The sequence below is a fragment of the Sarcophilus harrisii genome, chromosome 1, assembly GCF_902635505.1.
Source record: "Sarcophilus harrisii chromosome 1, mSarHar1.11, whole genome shotgun sequence".
NCBI classification, from domain to species: domain Eukaryota; kingdom Metazoa; phylum Chordata; class Mammalia; order Dasyuromorphia; family Dasyuridae; genus Sarcophilus; species Sarcophilus harrisii.
Window position 1 is genome coordinate 73,525,523 of NC_045426.1, and position 21,829 is coordinate 73,547,351.

The following is a 21,829-nucleotide window of genomic DNA, read 5'->3' on the forward strand; positions in this document are numbered from 1 at the left end:
GATTACAACATAATGTATTCCTCTTTTTGTTGTTCACTTGAATTTTGTTTTCTTGCTCATTTACTTTCTTTTTTTTGATCTGATTATTTTTGTGCAGCAAGCTAATTATATAAATATGTTTATACATATTGGATTTAACATATATTTTAATATGTTTAACATATATTGGATTTCTTGCCATCTAGGGGAAAGGTTACGGGGAAAGAGGAGAATATCTGAAATACAAGGCTATGCCAGGGTCAACATTGTCAAATTATTCATGCATATTTTTTGAAAATTAAAAAGCTTTAAAAAAGATTATCTATACCTATTGGAATGTGAATTCCAAATCACATAAAGCTTATATCCTCCTATGCTGCTATTGTGACTAGCAAAAATGTGCTTCCCATTTGTTTAATGATATTTTCAACATAGTTATTTACATAATGCTAATCTTGGAAAAAAAATTACAAAAGTTTTTGAGTTTTAGAATTATTTCTTTTTTTGTCTTTTTATTCTGCCAGAATAAACATTTAATAAATCTTTGCTTGGTCTCATTTGACCCTTGAAGCAACATCACAAGTTGGTGCTTTGAAGAAAATAATAATACCCAGAACTACATAACTAGTTAAGTGTTTGATTTGATATTTAAATCCATGGAATGAAGAAGATTCCATGTTATGAATTCTTAATATTAGTTGAAACTGAACATAGGCATCTTTTTTTTGAGTTCATACTTGTACACAATCTATGTTCCAAAAGGATCTTTGAGGATATAAAGAAAGAATGAAGGGAATATACATGAATAGAATACCAGGCAGTGTGCTAAGTGAGTTATAAATATGATATCATCCCCACCACAACCTTGGGAAATAGGTTCTGTTAACATTCCCATTTTATATTTTTAATAAATTGAGGTAGACAGTTGGAAATAGATAAAATTTACTTGTACTATGTGAAAAAATAAAAAAAGATTTTCATATTGAAACTTCATAAAAATAAAATAAAAATAAATAAAAAAGAAACTTCAAAAAATTGAAATAAAGAAAAAACCTTGAGGTAGCATATGGCAGACTACTCACTTAATTGTAGATTAGAGTATATCAGGCTTAATGTTACAAGAAGGGCAATTTTTATTTCTCAGTAAGCATTAGCCATGTGCTATGTCTCCTCACATAGAAGTAATTATTTTCCAAATCATCAAATGAGTTGCACTCTATCCCATTTTAATCTTTGTTTAACTGAACTTCACAGTTTATGGAAATTATCTAGTGACCTGGCAATAACTCCAAAATAAGTTTTCTGAGTCATTTGTTGGGTATACCCTGTTCAGAACAAAGTTATTATGCCTGTGCTCTTGTGAGGGCTTACTATATGTTCCTTTGGTAAAGTCTATCTTTTGGGGTAAATTTTTGCGATGAGGTAGAAATTACCAGGTCATAAATCTGTGATTAGATTTGGATAGCAGATTAATGATGTTAGATAAATTACAATGACTTATTCTTACTATATTTATACTAGTTTTTCATAACCCCTAATTTCTTTAGTTACTCAAAAATCATTTGTTTAAAATTCCTTTCTATTTTTTTTTGTTAACATCAAACTTATAATCCTATATCATTTTTAGGACATGAAAAAAATGAAAAGGATATCTCTGCCTAACATCACTTTATTGTCTTCTTAATAGTTTTCTTAAGCTTTTTGGCCCATTCATCTCTAAAATGAAAACTATTCTCAGCAACCAGTCAACATTCTGAGGAATGCTGACCTCTCTAAAGGGTCAGAAAGTTATCAAGAAGGGACCCAGGGGAGTCCCCCATAGGTATTTTGATGTGGAGCTTAGTATCCTTGGAAAGAAGAAAAAAGGCTTCAGATGGACAAGTAGTGAGGCTATTGCAAAAAACTTGCAACCTTATGCACAATCTGCAGCCATGTAGAAAAAATAATAAAAGGGATTATCCTGGGTTGTTGTTACAAGATCAGGTCTGTGTACACTCACTTCCCAATCAATGTTGTTATTCAAGAGAATAGCTCATTTGTTTAAATCAGAAATGGCAAGGTGTAAAATGCATCCAAAAATACACATGAGATCAGGAATTGATTGTGTTTTTTTCAAGCCCCAAAAATTGAGATTATTCTTGAAGGAAGTAATATTGAGCTTGTATCAAATTCAGCTTCCCTGCTTCAGCAAGCCACCAGACTCAAAAACAAGGATATCAGAAAAATTTTGGATGGTATCTTTGTTTCTGAGAAAGTCACAATATAATAAGGTGACAAATATATTGGAAAAGATGTCATAGGCCACATCCTGAGGAATCAAAAGTTATTCAGATGTCAAAATAAAGATATTTCTTGTCAAAAAAAATTCTCAATAATTACTGATATTTGTGATATAACCACACTGACAATTTGTGCTGTTGTCTGCAATATAATTTATACCTCTGTGGGCATTTTAAGTTCTTTGGAGAGTTTGGATACTGCTTTATTAATTTTTTTCTCAATCTAGGCTTGATATAAGGGAAAGAGTAATGGATTTGTAAGTAGAATATTCCTGCCTCTGTCAGTTATTACCTTTTTTGACTTTTAGGAAGTCATTTAATGTCTTTGGGCTTCAGTTTCATGATCTGTAAAAGGTGACAAACTAGATAACTCTTGGGTTCCTTCCCTTTTTAAACCTATAATTTCATGGTCTAATTTTTTCAGTTTAAAGATCACTCCTATTATTGGAAAAGTCTAAAGAAAAATAGAAATGTAATTGTCCTTTCTTTGCCACAGAGGTCCATTTCCTTCCTTGTTCAATTTCTTTTGAACAAAGTCAAAAACGACCTTTTGGTTGTCCTTGTCTAGGCTTTTATCTTTCCTGATAATACTGTTAAGTGTTTGTGTCAATCTTTTGTATTCATGATTGGATATGAAATCCTTTTTTGCTTTATCAGTCTTTTAAAAATCTGAGTTCATCAAAGATGCCTATAGAGCTGCATCAATATCTTTAGATGTCCCTTCATTTTCATTATCATATGAATGATTGCAAGTTATTATTGTCAGAATTCAATTCTTGAGAACCTGATAACCTATTTAATCCATATTCTATGCCCAACAGAAATTTCAATCCAGGAAATCATATTTCTTTTTCTAAATTACAAGCAATACGTTCCCTGAGCGTCTAAGACAGAAAGCTGATCTGTGTCTATTGCTTCCTCTTCTGATTGTATAAGACTAACTTAACAAATTTTAAAAATTGCTTTTGAAGTCAAGAAAAAAACTGAGTTTGAATCTGTGCCCTGATATTAGTGTGTGATGGTAGACAAGTCAAAATCTCTTTTATCTGTAGTTCTCTCCTGTATTCAAATGGCATTATCTAAAATATTCTATGGATGTTTGTTGAAAATAGTTTCTAATTGTTTCATTAAATATTTCTCAATTACATATTAATTATTAACATTCTTTTTTGTATCTTGTGTTCCAAATTTTCACTCTTTACCCCTTCTTTAACCCTTTCATGAAAAAGCAAGAAATTTGATAAGAAGTCAGGCAAAACAAAGTTTCAATTTAGTCATATTGCAAAAGGAAGTACAGACAAAATTTAAACAAGAAAAATAATTTTAATATATTTAACATCTATTGATCATCCTGCCATCTGGGAGAGGGGGTGGGAAGAGGGGGAAGAAATTATGCATAAATCTGCATTTTGAATTTATCTATTCTCTTTCTGGAGGTGAAACATTTTCCCCAATGTTTGCTTTGAAATTATCTTGGTCAAAGTAGAGAAGTTTTTCATAATTAATTATCTTTAAAATATTCCTATCACCATGTATAATGTTCTGATTCTGTTTTATTAACTTTGCTGATTTTACATGTCTTCTCTGCTTTTTCTGAAACCATTTTGCTTGTAACGTCTTATGGTACAAAAGTATTCCTTTCAGAGCTTATTCAACCACTGCCCAATTAAGGGGTATTCTCTCAATTTTAACTGCTTTACCAACACAAAATGAGCTTCTATAAATATATACAATGCTATACCCTTTTAGATGTAGATGCAAACTCTTTTTAAATTAAATTTAATTTTAATACACATTTATTTATGAATCATGCTGGGAGATAAAAATCAAAACAAAAGGGAAATGACACAGGAGAGAAAAAAGCAGAAAAAAAAAAAGAAGTGGACATTGCATGTGTTTATTTGTATTCAATCTCCATAGTTCTTTTTTCTGGATACAGATGGCATTTTCTATGCAAAGTTTATTGGGATTTGTAATGGGCTGAAGCTCTTGAGTCATTGCACTGAGGTCCCAAGCACATGAGGCTAAATAGCAATTGGACAATACTCTATTAATATATGTTTGGAGAAAAAATGGCCCTGGCCACTCTCTGTGCAAGTTTTGATGTGTTGTATAGGAGATGACGTAGAGACAATTTGGTGGATGGAGTGAGAGAGGCAGAGGCACTGCTGGCCAGATTCATGTCACGATTGATCTCACTTCCTATTGCCATTCCCCTTCATCTTTGCAAAGAATAAAGATCAAGCATTTTCCCTTATTCTGACTCCAGCTGATTCTAATATACTCTGGGTGTTAAATGTGGTCATCACATTTGGCGCCCAATGTGGAACCAAGGACCCTATTTTCACTGAATAAGTCTCTGGTGACCAGGAAATTAGGTGAGTATTTTAATAGACAAACAGGGAACTTACTTTGTTAAAGGTTAAACTAGTAATCTTTTCTGGTTGAAATGGGACAGATATTGGGTTGATATCTGGACTGTGATCCATCCTATTGTGACAGACCTTACCTGTTGACCTGAGTTGAGCTGGAAAATTGTTTCTATCCATCTTTTTGTGGGATACACCAAGGTGGAATTCATTTAGCATCATTACTTAAAGGCATTTGCAGGGATTTCGGGAAGGATTTAGACTCATCCCTGCCTTTACTCTGCATTCTTGCCTCTACCTTCCAGTCCTTTATTTTTAAAGAAAACTAATATCATAGGATGATGTTTTGATTTGTGATTGAATTAAAATTTAGGTGAGGCAGAGTTGCACAAATTTTCAGTTTCACTATCTCTTCCGGAGTCCTCTAAGCATGGTGGCAAGTCAAAAAATAGGATGACTTGATCCAATCTAGGATATACTGGATAAACTTGGAATCTTTGACATCTGTCCAAGCTCTAAGCACTCCACAGTACCTGCTTTAGCCACATTCAAATTATTCTCATTTGTCTATTCTCCTTGGGGAAATCTTCACACTTGGAATAGACATCCCCATAACTCACCAATGTATTCATACTCAACCTATTTTAGTTCACCTTATGAGACAATTTTTGAAGGTTGTGGTTCCTATGCAGCTATGTTTTCTTGGAGACATAAATGAGAATTGTCTCCTTTAAATATTTTATTTTATATTTAGCAGTTTGTATAATGCATGCCTCCAATAGAATTATCTACTATTTGAGCTTTATTTTTGTCTCTTATGCTCAGTTTCTAGCATAGCACTTTACCTATTAAAGTTACTTCAAAAATATTTGCTTGAATTGAATTTGTTCATTCAGTTATATATTCAATAAAATTTTTATATACAGATTACATATAAGATACTGAGGTTATATTATTCCAAAGCACTTTGTGATCCTATCATTTTGAAAAGTTCCATATAAAAGAGAGTTCATTGTTAGAACTCAGATCAAATGAGTGCCTTCTGATCTGGGTCTGAGTTTCAATTATAAATTCCTCTTTTCAGATGATTGTAACCCACATCTTTTCATGCAGTAGACATTGGCCTAAAATTTGACAAATCTGACCTCAAGCTACTGGGGGACTTATATTAGCAAAATGTCATTTAGTCTGAGCTGATTTCTTTTGAAAGAGCAAGTAATAATAAGAGTTTTTTTTTAACCCAACAGAACTTGTTGCTTTTATCATTCTCACATGGGTTGGGGTCGGGGAAGAAATAAAAGATTCTGAACCAGTATCCCTCTATTAATGACTACAAAGCAGATGCTTGATACTGAATGATAATGATGTTGTCCTATTAATGACAGCATATGTCCTTAATTTTTGCAGTTTCTTTTGATCTCCTTCCTTCCTATGAAGTTATCATCTTTTAAATTATAGTACATGTCATAATTAATTTGAAAATTACACCTTGCAGTTACATAGGAATCATTTTCACAATATATGCCTCCTTCTTATGTATTATGACAACATGAAGAATTTAAAATACTGAACAACACACAGACCTGAACAGACATCAGTATTGAAAAGTGTATAATAAAAGCACTGCATTTCAAAAGTGATGACCTTCCCCACTGGAGATTCAATGTGAATAAATGTCTATTTTGCATGAAAATCCAGGCTGCCTCCAATAATTTAGCAACAGATATGTTAGAAAGTAAATTGTGTGAGAATCTTATGATTTTCAGGCATTTTCAATTCAGGTAACACTAGATAATAGTCAAGGTATTAATAAAAACATTCTTAACTATAGCTACTGATACACAATTCTCACAAGAAAAATGTAATCAACAATTTCATCTCTAATTACACAAAACAGTTGATTGACTGATTTTGTGTTTGGAGGCATGTGTCTTGATAATTCAGCAAAGAAAATATGTTTTTTAGGATTACAATTACTAGCATATTTCTATTGAGTAACCATTAGGAATCTAACTAGGAATTAATCCTAAAATACTTGCCTATTTTTTTCTTTTAAAATTTTAAAAAATTAATTTTAAAATAATGGATATTTGAGAATGCCCATTAGCAATAGTTTTCTTGAAAACTGCAATGAATATCAGTATGCTTGGATCATGTAATAACATGGCAACCCATGTAATCTTCTAATTCACACCACCAGTTCATCTTAGAATATAACTTTCTTTGAAAAAAGGGGATCCATAGATTGATGGATTCAAAATAAACCAGCATCCTTATTGGCACCACTTTAGACTTCAGAAAACCAAAAAAATGACAGAATTCCAAAGCTAAAACTGAACTCAAAAATCATTCAAGATCATTTGAAATATATAAAACATTGAAAAGAGAATAGAAGACTTGAATTTAAATCTTACCTCAGACCTAAATTGTGTTACAAGTCACTTAACCTTTGCTTGCCTCAATCTATTCAATTGTAGAATGAAGATAATAATAGAGCCTATCTCTGGATTGATGTGAAGACAAAAGGAAACAATTAATCTAAAGTGTTCAGCACAGTGTCTGGCACATATGTAAATATAAGCTATTATGATTACCAATGTTATTAATTATCATTGGAAATAATTTTAAGAACACTCAGACAATGATTGCCAATAAAAGTAAAGATCGAAGAAATCTATATTTACTAAAATTGTTCCCCACTTTGAAAAATATATACCTCTGTGTTCAGATTTATGAATGTTTTCCTATAGATTGTGATTTACCAAATGCCATTGTGGATAACTGTTCATTTCATGAAATCTCAAAATACTTAAGATTCATGGAGGAAATCTGCAAACACAATTTTTTTTTTTACTTTTTCCATCTGGATACTAAAGAACAGATTTGAAAAATTAATTCTATTTCCCAGATTCCAACATGCATTTAGACAATCTTTAATTCTTATCCATCAGACAGTGTACTTGGATCATGGAGTGAAGGTATCTGAAAAATTGTTCTCAGAATTTAACAGGATGCGGTATGCATATCGCATTGAGAAATTGTAAGAATGCTTCAATGTAACCATACTGCCCATAAAACCAAAACTCCATTTTATTCAATAATGATATCCTGCTAGGTTGCTGTATGAAAGTGGTACAACAAATGCAATTGTCTTTGAGAATTTAAAGTAAATATAGAAATTGAATAACCATGGTGAGTCTATGGGGGGTTAAAACATGAAGGCACACTGATCTCATGATGAAATAGAGGGATGACAGAAGAGAAGCCAGAGGGTTCTGCTAGTTATTGTTATAAGAATAAAGGGGAGAGAAAGAAATTTCAGTATTCTTGATAGAACCTTAGTAGTGATACCTCAAGGGACATTTATAAGAATTTCACGGGACAAAAACAGAACAGATTGATTTCACTGTTCACTACATGAATCATAATTATAAAACATCATCACGGGAGTCTTCCTATCACATCTCTAAGTATATATCTGTGTTTGGAAAAAAAAAACCTGGGAGTCACTGAAAGTACCAAAGTATCCCTCCAATATAATATTGTTGAGTTTTTTCAGTCATGTTCAAGCCTTCATGACTCCAGTTGGGACTTTCTTGGCAAAGATATTACTATGATTTGCCATTTCCTACTCTGGCTTATTTTACAGATGAGAAAACTGAGAATACAGGATTAAGGGACTTGCATGCAGTCATATAATGAGTAAGTATTTAAAGCCAGATTTGAACTTAGATCTTCTTGACTCCAGTTCCACTGTTCTATGTACTGAGTCAAGTAGCTGCCCTAAATGTTGTTCACTTATTTTTTTGTTATTCACTTGTTTCATTCATATTTGATTTTTTTATTATCCATTTGATCTTTTCTTGGCAAATACTTGAGTGGTTTGTCATTTCCTTCTTCAGATCATTGGAGGCCAACAAGATTAAGTGACACTCCCAGAGTCACACAGAGTAAATGTCTGAGATCAGATTTGAACTAAGAAAAATGAATCTTCCTGACTATAAGTCCAGAAATGTATCCAGTGTGCCATCTAACTGCTTCATACAATGAAACCCATTTTCTTCTTTCTATTGGATTTGAATTCCAATTCATCATCTGATCACTATGCCTGTCTATTATCTATTTTATAATGAATTGATACAATGGACACTTCCAGACTGGATATCAAGTCAAATGAGAGAAGTTCTAAATTAACTCCCCTCCCCTCCCAATGTGGATAATCTGGATTGTTTTAAACTAATAGAGGCCTTATTTAAGAGACTTTGAAATCTTTCAGAGTATATAGTTCCCATAGTATGTCCAAACCAGAGCAGTTGGAGAACTTCACCTTTTACAGCTAATTTGTCTTTGAAAATCTGCCCTGATTGAAGCAAACACTTTTAGCAACAAATCTAGCCATTTTGTGCTTTAATTCATGTTAGTAATGAGAGAATTTCAAATAAAATTGTCTTTATTATTTGAGGTTTTAAGGAGAATTATATGATGCAATATAATACTTGGGAAATACCTTGTTGTAGGTGAAGGTTAGAAAGCTAAATTTGTCCTTCCAAACATAACAATTTCAATGGTGAAGAAACAATGGGCATGTTACATTGGTTTGCTATAAGCTCTTAACTTTCAGTCAATTTGATAAGTTCAAAATGGGATTCGTTATTGAATGAAGTTTATGAAAGCTCTCTGAATCACTTCTCATTTTTATTTTAGATGTTCTCAGTATGTTAACTAAGATGATTTTGGGGGCAAATTACTCAAAACTAAAGTATTGGTATTACCATTGGTATTACCATTATCATAATTGTTTACAATTTTTTGATTGGTAGATTTCATCCTCCCACTTTTTTTGATTTCTAAGTGAAAATTTTATCACCTCAACCTCTGAACACTTTTTTTCAGAAACTAAGTGCTCTTCCCATTTCTCTTTTTTCTAATGATATTATTGATTCTTAATGAAGAGCACAGAAATTTGAATTTAAAGTACACATTATACTTCTACTGTCATTGAAAGAAAAGTAAAGAGCTTATTATAAAAATATTGCCAGATATTTTGTGTATGTTTGTTTGTGGTTGTTATCCTTTTTGCAGTTTTGTTTTTTAAAAGAGTAAATAACTCTTGGTCAAAAGGAAAAACTCACATACAGTGAGTGATATTGAGATGAGAATTCATAAGAGGTTGGACATTACAAAATCTTATACAAAATAATTTTGAAGAAGGAAGGCAATGGATAAAAGGATAGCAATTAGCATTAGGATGAATAGTTTGAGGAGGCAACTCTATGGTTCAGTTAATAGCACTGTTCTTGGAGTCAAGAGGACCTAAGTCCAATTTGACCTTAAACACATAATACGTACTATCTGTGTGACACTGAGGAAGTAATTTAACTCCAATTATCTCACTCTTCTCCCCAAAAAGGATGAATAACTGACCAACAATCAATTTTTTTTCCATTTTTCTCATGCTGTTGGCCATATTCATTTTTTAAATGAAGTATTTTTCTCCAAATTATAGTTACAAACAATTTTAACATTCATTTTGAAAAATTTGAATCACATATTTTCTCCCCTCCTTTACCATGGAGACAGCAAACAATTCAATACAGGTTATTTATGTGTAATCAGGCAAAATATTTTCTATAATAATCATGTTGTGAAAGAAAACATAAAAAAGCCTCAAGAAAAATAAAGTAAAAAAGTATGCTTCAATATGTATTCAGACACCATTCATTCTTTTTCTGGGAAGAGATAATATTTTTCATAATAAAATCCTCAGAGTGACAAGGATTATTGTATTGATTAGAATAGTTATGTCATTCACAGCTTATCATCATACAATATTACTGATACTTTTACACAGTGAATTTCATTTTGTATCAGCTCATGGAATTCTTTCCAGGTTCTTCTGAGAGCATCTGGCTCATCATTTCTTAGAACGTAATAATATCAAATCCCAATGATAGACAACAATTAATTCAACTATTCCCCAATTGATGAGCAATCACCAATTCCCAATTCTTTGCCTCTACAAAAGACTTGCTGTTAAAAAAAAATGTACATATATGTTATGTTCCTTTTTTGCTTTTTTTTTAATCTTTTGAAATATAGATCTAGTAAGGTCATTGCTAGGGTATTCATAGTTTCATGGTCTGGCATAGTTTGCAGCTACTCTATGTATCTCTATATATTATGTATCAGTTTGCAAGTCCACCAACAATATATTAAGGTCTTATTTTTCTCATACCTGCTCCACCATTTCTCATTTCCTTTTTTGTCCTATTAGCCAATCTTGTAGATATGTGGTAATAGTTCAGAATTGCTTTAATTTGCATTTCTCCAATCAATAGTGAGTTACAGTACCTTTTCACATGATTTTAAATAGCTATGACTACTTCATCTGAAAACTGTTCATTTATCAATTGGGGAATGATTGTAATTAAAAAAAAAAAAAAACTTGACTCAATTCTCTATCTGTTTGAGAAATAAAATGTTTTGGCCAAGATGGAAGGGAGTATATAAGACATTGCCTGAATCCATCACAACTTCCCTCAGAATTGACTAGATGGAATTTAAATGGATTTTGAAGTGGAAGAACCCTCAAATATTTGAAGTGTAACACATTTCCAGCAGAAAATACCTTTGAAGGACTTCAGGAAAGTTCTCTCCCAATTGGGAAGGGGGAACATAGCCCAGAACTGGTTCGGCACTGGGAGGTACAGGGCAAATTATCCCAGTGGGGGGACCCTAACAGGAGGCTTTTAGAAAAAAATACAGCAGCATTGACTGTTCTGTTTTGGTTCTGAAGGCCAGTGGATTAGCAAACTAGCTGTGAGAACTCCAATGCACCTATATAAGGGAAATAGTGAGTCCATAAATTCCAGAATAAGAGGAGGAATCTGGTTATTCCCATGCAGTGCAATGTTGAAGACTGCAGCACCTACCCCAGTGTACCCTGTAGAGGAAGCTCAGGACAATTTCCCTATGTCCTAAAAGCAGAACAACCTTAAAGATGAGTAAAAATATAAAAAAGAGCTCTGGTCATGGAGAGCCACTATGGAGACAGGAAAAACAGAACATAATCCCAGAAGAGGATACAAAAGACAAAACATGTCCAGATGAAGCCTCAAAGAGGTGTCAAGTTCAAAAGGCACTCTTGGAAGAGCTCAAAAAGGATTTTAAAAGAGAGTTAGAAGAAAAATGTGGGAAAGAAATGAGAACTTTGCAGGTGAGTTTGGAAAAAGAAACAAAACATTTACTGAGGAACTCATTAAAATACATTTGATGAAAAGGAAAAGAAAATAAAATGAAGAAAAAAATTTCTTAAAAATAAATTTGCCACATAAACTGGGAAAAACATTTTTACAGTCAAAGGTTCTGATAAAGGCTTCATTTCCAAAATATTTAGAGAATTGACTCTAATGTATAAGAAATCAAGCCATTCTCCAATTGATAAATAGTCAAAGGATATAAACAGACAATTCTCAGACAAAGAAATTGAAATTATTTCTAGCCATATGAAATGATGCTCCAAGTCATTATTAATCAGAGAAATTCAAATTAAGACAACTCTGAGATACCACTATACACCTGTCAGATTGGCTAGAATGACAGGGAAAGATAATGTGGAATGTTGGAGGGGATGGGGGAAAACAGGGACACTGATACATTGTTGGTGGAATTGTAAATACATCCAGCCATTCTGGAGAGTAATTTGGAACTATGTTCAAAAAGTTATCAAAAAAAGTATACAAACAGTATGCATACCCTTTGATCCAGCAGTGTTACAAGTAGGCTTATATAACAAAGAAATTTTAAAGAAGGGAAAGGTATCTGTATGTGCAAGAATGTTTGTGGCAAGTCTCTTTGTAGTGGCCAGAAACTGGAAACTGAGTGGATGCCCATCAATTGGAGAATGGCTGAATAAATTGCAATATATTAATATTATGGAATATTATTGTTCGGTAAGAAATGACCAACAGGATGGTTTCAGAAAGGCCTAGAGAAACTTACATGAACTGATGCTGAGTGAAATGAGCTGGACCAGAAGAGCATTATATACTTCAACAACAATACGATATGATGATCAATTCTGATGGACGTGACCCTCTTCAACAATGAGATGAACCAAATCAGTTCCAATAGAGCACTAATAAATTGAACCAGCTATACCCAGCAAAAGAATTCTGGGAGATGACTATGAACCACTACATAGAATTCCCAATCCCTATATTTATGTCCACCTGCATTTTTGATTTCCTTCACAAGCTAATTGTACAATATTTCAGAGTCTGATTCTTTTTGTACAGCAAAATAACTGTTTGGACATGTATACTTATATTGTATTTAATTTATACTTTAACATATTTGACATGTATTGTTCAACCTGCCATCTAGAGGAGGGAAAGGGGGGAAGGAGGGGAAAAATTGGAAAAAAAGGTTTGGCAATTGTCAATGCTGTAAAATTACCCATGAACATAACTTGTAAATAAAAAGCTATAATAAAAAAAAATAATAATAAATTTGCCAGAAAGGAGAAAGAAAAAAACTTGAAAAATAGAATTTTCAAAATGGAAAAAATAACAACTCTTTCAAAATAAAATTGGTGACAAGATAAGGTCAAAATGGGTTCATGATCTAGGCATAAAGAATGAGATCATAAATAAATTGAAAGAGCATAAGATAGTTTACCTCTCAGACCTGAGGAACAGGAAGGAATTTATGACCAAAGAAGAACTAGAGATCACTATTGACTACAAAATTGAAAATTTTGATTATATCAAATTGAAAAGTTTTTATATAAACAAAACTAATGCAGGCAAGATTAGAAGGGAAACAATAAACTAGGAAAACATTTTTACAGCCCAAGTTCTGATAAAGGACTCATTTCCAAAATATAAAGAGAATTGACTCTAATTTATAAGAAATCAAGCCATTCTCCAATTGATAAATGGTCAAAGGATATGAACAGACAATTTTCAGATGATGAAACTGAAACTATTACCACTCATATGAAAGAGTGTTCCAAATCACTATTGATCAGAGAAATGCAAATTAAGACAACTCTGAGATACGACTACACACCTGTCAGACTGGCCAGAATGACAGGGAAAGATAACGCAGAATGTTGGAGGGGATGTGGGAAAACAGGGACACTGATACATTGTTGGTGGAATTGTGAACATATCCAGCCATTCTGGAGAGCAATTTGGAACTATGCCCAAAAAGTTATCAAACTGTGCCTACCCTTTGATCCAGCAGTGTTTCTACTGGGCTTATACCCCAAAGAGATACTAAAGAAGGGAAAGGGACCTGTATGTGCCAAAATGTTTGTAGCAGCCCTGTTTGTAGTGGCCAGAAGCTAGAAAATGAATGGATGTCCATCAATTGGAGAATGGTTGAGTAAATTGTGGTATATAAATGTTATGGAATATCATTGTTCTGTAAGAAATGACCAGCAGGACGAATACAGAGAGGATTGGCGAGACTTACATGAATTGATGATGAGCGAAATGAGCAGAACCAGGAGATCATTATATACCTCAACAATGATACTGTATGAGGATGTATTCTGATGGAAGTGGATTTCTTCAATAAAGAGAAGATCTAACTTAGTTTCAATTGATCAAGGATGGACAGAAGCAGCTACACCCAAAGAAAGAACACTAGGAAATGAATGTAAACTGCTTGCATTTTTGTTTTTCTTCCTGGGTTATTTATACCTTCTAAATCCTATTCTTCCTGAGCAACAAGAGAACTGTTCGGTTCTACACACATATATTATATCCAAGATCTATTGTAACCTATTTAACATGTATAGTACTGCTTACCATCTCGGGGAAAGGGTGGAGGGAGAGAGGGGAAAAATCAGAACAGAAATGAGGGCAAGGGATAATGTTGTAAAAAATTACCCTAGCATGGGTTCTGTCAATAAAAAGTTATTAAAAAAAAAAAAAAGAAATGACAAACAGGATGCTTTCAGAAAAACCTGAAAAACTTACATAAATTGATGCACAGCAAAGTAGGAAGAGAACTTTATATATAGTAACAGCAATTCTGTATGATGATCAGCTGTCAATGATAGCTATTCTCAACAATACAATGTTTTAAGATAATTCTGAAAGACTTGTGATGAAAAATATTATCTACCTCCACAGAAAGAACTGATGGAGTCTGAGTATAAATTGAAGTACACTTTAAAAATTTTTTCTTTTTGTTCTGTTTTCTTTTGCAACATAGTTAATATGTTAATATATTTTGCATATTAGAAATGTATAATCTCTATCAAATTGCCTTTTCAAGGAAGGAAGAGGGGAAGAAAAAAGAATCTGGAACTCAAAGTTTTAAAAAAATTAATGTTAAAGTTGTTTGCAATAGAAAAAATAAAATATTAAAATTTATTTCTGCTAAAAAAAAATCAATGCATCACATAATAGTTAATTTTTTAAAAGGACCAATGAAGAGCATGAACATACTGCAAAACACTACAAACAGGGAATTATAAAGAAAAATGAAATAAAGAATTTCACTAAATAAAAATATAAGTGAAGAGTAAAAAAATGAATAAATAAATAAAATAAAATTGGTGAAATGGGAAAAAAAATGAACAGAGCTATTCAAAAGTACAATTGGCCATATGCAAAAGTAGATATAAAAATGAAAAAAATAATTCATTAAAAATGGAATTGGTCAAATGGAAGGGAATGACTCATGAAACATCAAGAATCAGTCAAAGAAAACAAAACATTAATAAAAGGAAAATGTAAAATATCTCAAGTACCCAGCAAAACTAAGCATTATCTTTCAGGGGAAAAGATGGACATTCAATAAAAAAGGGGATTTGGTGAACATAAAATTTGATCTTCAAATACAAGACTCAAGAGAAACATAAGAAGGCAAAAAGGAAAGAAAAAACTAGTATGTTTAAAGGTTTAAATATTTACATTTGTATATGGAAAGATGATATATTTAACTCTTGAGAACTTTCTCTTTGGGTTATACATAGCTGGGGTAGATATAAATTGGCTTTAATGTTATGATGTAAAAAAGAAACTAGAGTTGGAATAAGGTTCTACTTGGAGAAGAGGAAAGGGAAAGTAAATGGAGTAAATTGCATCACAAAAAGAGGGGCAAAAGTCCTATTTCAAATGAGGGAAAGAAAAAAAAGAGATGAATGTTGATCGAACTTGAATATCATTGGATTAGGACTAATGAGGGATATCATATATACTAAGTTTGGTGTAGAAACTTGTTTCACCATAAAGTGAATAGGAAGGGAAAGATGAAAAAAAAAAGGGGGGGGTCAATAGAAGGAAGGGCAGAAGAGCAAGGGAAATGTACAAGAAAGGCAAGAGAGGCTGAAAAAAAGGAGTCCAGATTAATAGAGGTGGTTAACAACAAAATGATAGTGAGGAGGCAAAAGGAGAAAGGAGAGAAAAAAGTATAACTTTGATGGGAAACACAGAGTTAGTAGTTGTAAATGTGAATGTGAATGGGATGAATGCTCCATTAAAATTGAACTTGATAGCAGAGTGGATTAAAAGCCAAACCCCTATACGATGTTGTTTATAAGAAATACATAGGAAGTAGAGAAATGCATACAGAGTAAAGGTAAAAGGCTGGAGCAGAATCCATTATATTTCAGCTAAAGTAAAAAAAAAAAAAAAGTAGGAGTAGCAATCCTGATTTCAGATCGGACAAAAGCAAAATTAGATCTAATTAAAAGAGACAAAAAGGAAATTATACCTTGCTAAAGGGTTTCAAGAAATGAAACAATATCAATACTAACCATGTATACACCAAATAGTATAGCATCCAGATTGCTAGAGGTTAATATAGTTGCAAGAAGAAATAGAGAGCTCTCTCTATCAAAGTGGAGGATCACTCTATCAAAACTAGATAAATTTAACTAATAAACAATAAAGAAGTTAAGGATGTGAATAGAATTTTAGAAAAAATAGATATTATAGAACTTTGGAGAAAATTGAATGGGAATAGAAAGAAATGTACCTTTTACTCAGTGGTACATGAAACCCACACAAAACCTGACTATGGGTTAAGGCATAAAAGCCTTATAATCAAATGACGAAATGCAGAAATTGTAAATGCATCCTTTCTCAGATCATGATGCAATGAAATTTATATGTAATAAGGGACCATAGAAATAAGAGCAAAAATTTATTGGAACAAATAATATAATCCCATAGAATGAGTGGGTGAAAAAACAAATCTTAGAAACAATCAGTAATTTCATCCAAGAGAATGATAATAATAAAACAACATAACAAAACTCATGGGATGAGGCCAAAACAGTTATTAAGGGAAATTTTATATCTCTAAATGTTTATATAAGTAAAACAGAGAAAGAGAAGATCAATGGATTGGCCTGCAACAAAAAGTTAGTTTTAAATTAAACTATAAATTAAAAACCCCTAATTAAATATCAAACTTAAAATCCTAAAAATGAGTTAAAATTGAAAAATAAAAACAAACTATTGTATTAAAAACAAAACTAAGGGTCAGTTTTATGAAAAAATTAACAAAATAAAACTTTTGTTAATTTGATTAGGAAAAGAAAAGAAGAAAACCAAGTAACAAAAATGAAAAGGATACATTTAGCAACAATAAAGAAGAAAATTAAGGCAATGATTAGGAGTAATTTTGCCCAAGAGTATGACAATAAATCTGAGGATTTAATAAATAATATTATATACATATGTTGTATTACATATTATGTATAAAACATATTATATAAGTAATATATATTATATGAGTAAATAAATAATAAATACAAAAATATAAATTGCCCAAACTTATAGATGATAAAACATTATTTAAATAATCCCAGTTTTGAAAAAGAAATTGAACAAACTATTAATGAATTCCCTAAGAATAAAATCTCCAGTGCCAGATGGATTTACAAGTGAATTTTACCAACATTTAAAGAACAATTAATTCCAATACTATTTAGAATTCCAAACTATTTGAGAAAATATGGGAAGGAGTCCTAACAGATTCCTTGTATCAAATATACATGGTTCTGATACCTAACTCATGAAAGGTCAACACTGAGAATTAAAATTACAGACCAATTTTCTTAATGAATATTGATGCAAAAATCTTAAATAAAATATTCACAAAGAAATTACAGCAGTTTTTCACCTGGATATTTTACTATGACCAAGTAAGATTTAGAGCAGGAATGCAAGGATGATTTAATATGAGGAAAACTATCAGCATAATTGACAATATCAATAACCAATTAATAGAAATCATATGATTATTCCAACTATTACAGAAACAACATTTGACAAGATACAATATCCATTCCTTTAAAAAAAAAAACACTATAGAATACTGGAATAAAATGGAGTTTTCCTTAAACTAATAAACAGAATCTATCTAAAACCATCAGCAAGCCTTATGTATAATGGGGGTAAAGTAGAAACATTCCCAATAAAATCAGGGATGAAGTAAATTGTCCCACTATCATTACTACTATTCAATATTTTACTGGAAACATTAACTTTAGCAATATAGCAACAAAAAAGGAATTAAGGGGATCACAGTAGATAACCAGGAAACAAAACGATCAGTTTTTGCAGATGATATGTTGCCATACTTAAAGAAACATAGTGAATTCATTAAAAGACTACTAGAAAAAAATAACAACTTCAGCAGAGTTTCAGGATATAAAATAAATCCACATAAATCATTCTCATTTCTAAATATTACCAACAAAATTCAATAGTAAGAGAAAGAAAGGGAAATTCCAGTTAAAATAAGTTAAGATAGTACAAAAATATTTGAGGCTTTAACTGCAAAAACAACTCTAGGAACTATATGAACTGAATTATAATTCATTTATCACATGACTAAAATTAGATATAAGCAAATGGAAGAAGTGTTCAAGGTAAGCCAAGCTAATATAATAAAAATGACAACACAACAAAATTAATCTACTTATTCAGTGCCACACTACTTATTCAAACTGCCAAGAAATTACTTCAGAGCTAGAAAAAATTACAAAATTCATCTTAAAAAAAAAGATCAAAGATGTCAAGGGAATTAAAAAAAAATTCAAGGAAGGTGGCCTAGCTGTAACTGACATAAAGCAATATAATAAAGCAATGGTCATCAAAACCATTTGGTCCTGGCTAAAAAAAGATAATAGTGTATCAATACAATAGATTAGGTTCACAAAACATAATAGTTAATGATTATAGTAATCCAGTGTTTGATAAACTCAAAGACTCCAGCTTCTGAATATCTCATTATTTGACAAAAATTCCTGGGAAAACTGGAAAATAATATGGAAGAAACTAATTATTGCCAAATACTTAACCTATACCAAGATAAGATCAAAATGGATTTAAGATTTAAACATAAAGGGTGATACTATAAGCAAATTAGGAAAATAACAGATACTGTGCCTCTCAGATCTGTGGAATTTATGGCCAAAGAACTAGAGAAAATTATGAAATGCAAAATGGATAATTTTGATGATATTTTTAAAAATCCTGTACTACAGCAAAATAATGTTTTGGTCATTTATACTTATTGTGTATCTAATTTATATTTTAATGTACTTAACATCTACTGGTCATCCTGCCATCTGGGGGAGGGGGTGGGAGGTAAGAGGTGAAAAATTGGAACAAGAGGTTTGGCAATTGTTAATGCTGTAAAGTTACCCATGCATATATCCTATAAATTAAAAGGCTATTAAATAAAAAAAAAATCCTGTACTAAAAAACAATGCAGCCAAGATTAGAAAAGAAACAGAAAACTGAGGAAAAAAATTAAATCCAAGGATTCAGATAAAGATCTCATTTCTAAAAAAGATAAAGAATTGACTTATTTATACGAATACAAGTCATTCCCCAATGCATAAATTGTCAAAGAATATGAACAGATTTTTTTTTTCAGGTGAAGAAACAAAAGCCATTTCTAGTCATATGCAAAAATACTCTAAATCATTATTGATTAGATAAATTCAAATTAAGACAACTCTGAGGTTCCACTTCATTTCTCTCAGATTGGCTAAGATGACATGAAAAGATAATTATAAATGTTGAAGGCAATGTGGGAAAAATGAGACACAAATACATTGTTGCTGGACTTGTGAACTGATCCAACCATGCTGGAGAGCAAATTGAAACTATGCCCAAAGGGCTATGAAATTATGCTTAGCCTTTGATCCAATAGCATCTCTACTGGGTTTGTATCCGAGAGATAATAAAAAGGGGAAAAGGACCCATAAGTGTAAAAATGTTTTCAGCAGCCCTTTTTGTTTTGGCCAGGAATTGGAAACTGAGTGGATATCCATCAATTGTAGAATGACTGAATAAATTATGATATATGAATGTATTGGAATATTATTGTTCTTAAAAATATAATGAATAGAGTGATTTCAAAAAAACCTGGAGAGACTTAGAGGAAATGATGCTAACTGAAGGGAGCAGAAATAAAAGAATTTTGTACACAGCAACAATGATATTATATGATAATCAACTGTGATGGGATCAACTCTTTTCAACAATGAAAAGATTCAAGGAAATTACAATATTGTTGCAATGGAAATTATCATTCATATCCAGAGAGACAACTGTGTAGAATAAATGTGGATCACAATATAGTGTTTTCAATTTTGTTGTTTCTTTGCTTAATTTTTTTTATTTTTCTCATTTTTCCCTTTTTGATCTGCTTTTTTCTTGTGTAGAATGATTACCTTTTTGGTGTCCTGAATCTATTTAATATTTATTATTCCTGGTGACTATTGTATCTATTTGTTTGAAACCTCTTTTCACAAATAAGCCTACCTTTTCCTAAAAAGGTTGCTCAGTGTGAATTTTTCAAATGACTGAATCCCAAAGTTTGGTGCCAAACCCCAACATATAATGCCAATTGGTCTCCTAAATCTTATCATGTGTTACCTAAACATCAAACTCATCATTTGAGACTATACCCCAAATACAGTTTTTAATGCTCAAAACAATTTGGCCTTCTCCAAAAATTATTGTTACAATAACATTTCTGTCACTAAGAATTATTCCCTCTCAGAAACAGAGAAATCTAACCATAAAATAAACAAGAAAAAAACTAGGAAGGTTCAAAGAATCCTAGAAAAGCTAGACATATTAGACTTCTGGAGAAAACTGAATAGGGACAGAAAGGAATACACCTTTTTTCTCAGCAGTACATGGCATCTATACAAAAACTGACCATGTGTTAGGACATTAAAAAATCACACAATCAAATGAAGAAAGGCAGAAATTATAAATACTTCCTTTTCAGATAACAATGAAATAAAAAATTAAATTAAATAAAGGGGTAAGGAAAGAGAAACTAAAAACCAATTGGAAATTAAACAAATTAATTCTAATGAATGAATGGGTGAAACAACAAATTACAAAAATAATACATAATTTTATCCAAGAGAATGACAATCATGAGACAATATATCAAAACCTAAAGGTGCAGCCAAAGCAGTTCAAAGAGGAAAATTTAAATCTTTTAATAGTTACATGAATAAAATAGAGAAAGAGGAGATCAACGAAATGGGCATGCAACTAAAAAGTTAGAAAAAGAACAGATTAATAACCTCCAATAAAATGCCCAATGTCTAATAAAATTAGAAATTCTGAAACTCAACGGAGAGATTATTAAAATTGCAACCAAAAAAACTATTTACCTAACAAATAAAACTAAGAGGTGGTTTTATGAATAAACTAGTAAAATAAATAAATGTTTGGTTAATTTCATTAGAAAAAAATAAATAAAAATAATAATCACTAGCATCAAAAATGAAAAGGCTCAACTTACCACCAATGAAAGAGAAATTAAAGCAATAATTAGGAACTATTTTGCCCATTTCTATGGCAGGAATTCTGACAATATAACCAAATGGATGAATATTTACAAAAATGTAGTGCATGAGTTCATATAAATTTTCTCAATCTTTTCTCTTCCTTATTTCTCATATCATAATAATAGTATTATATAAAAATCATAATAGGATCAACAATTTCTCAATTAATGTTTTAACTAAACACTGGATTATTGTTCTTGTTTACCACTGTTTGCTTTAGATCTATTTTTTTTTCCCATTGATTCATCACTATCTGTGTCAGTACTAGATTATTTTGATAAAATATAGCTTCGTAATATAATTTAAAATGTGTTCCTACTGAGCCACATTCCTTTAATTTTTTCTTT

General features: G+C 31.5%; 1 pseudogene; it reads left to right on the top strand.

Annotated features, from left to right (window-relative positions):
• Nucleotides 1-1,700: 1,700 nt before the first annotated feature.
• Nucleotides 1,701-2,245, top strand: LOC100918614 (annotated as a pseudogene).
• The last annotated feature ends 19,584 nt before the right edge of the window (nucleotides 2,246-21,829 follow it).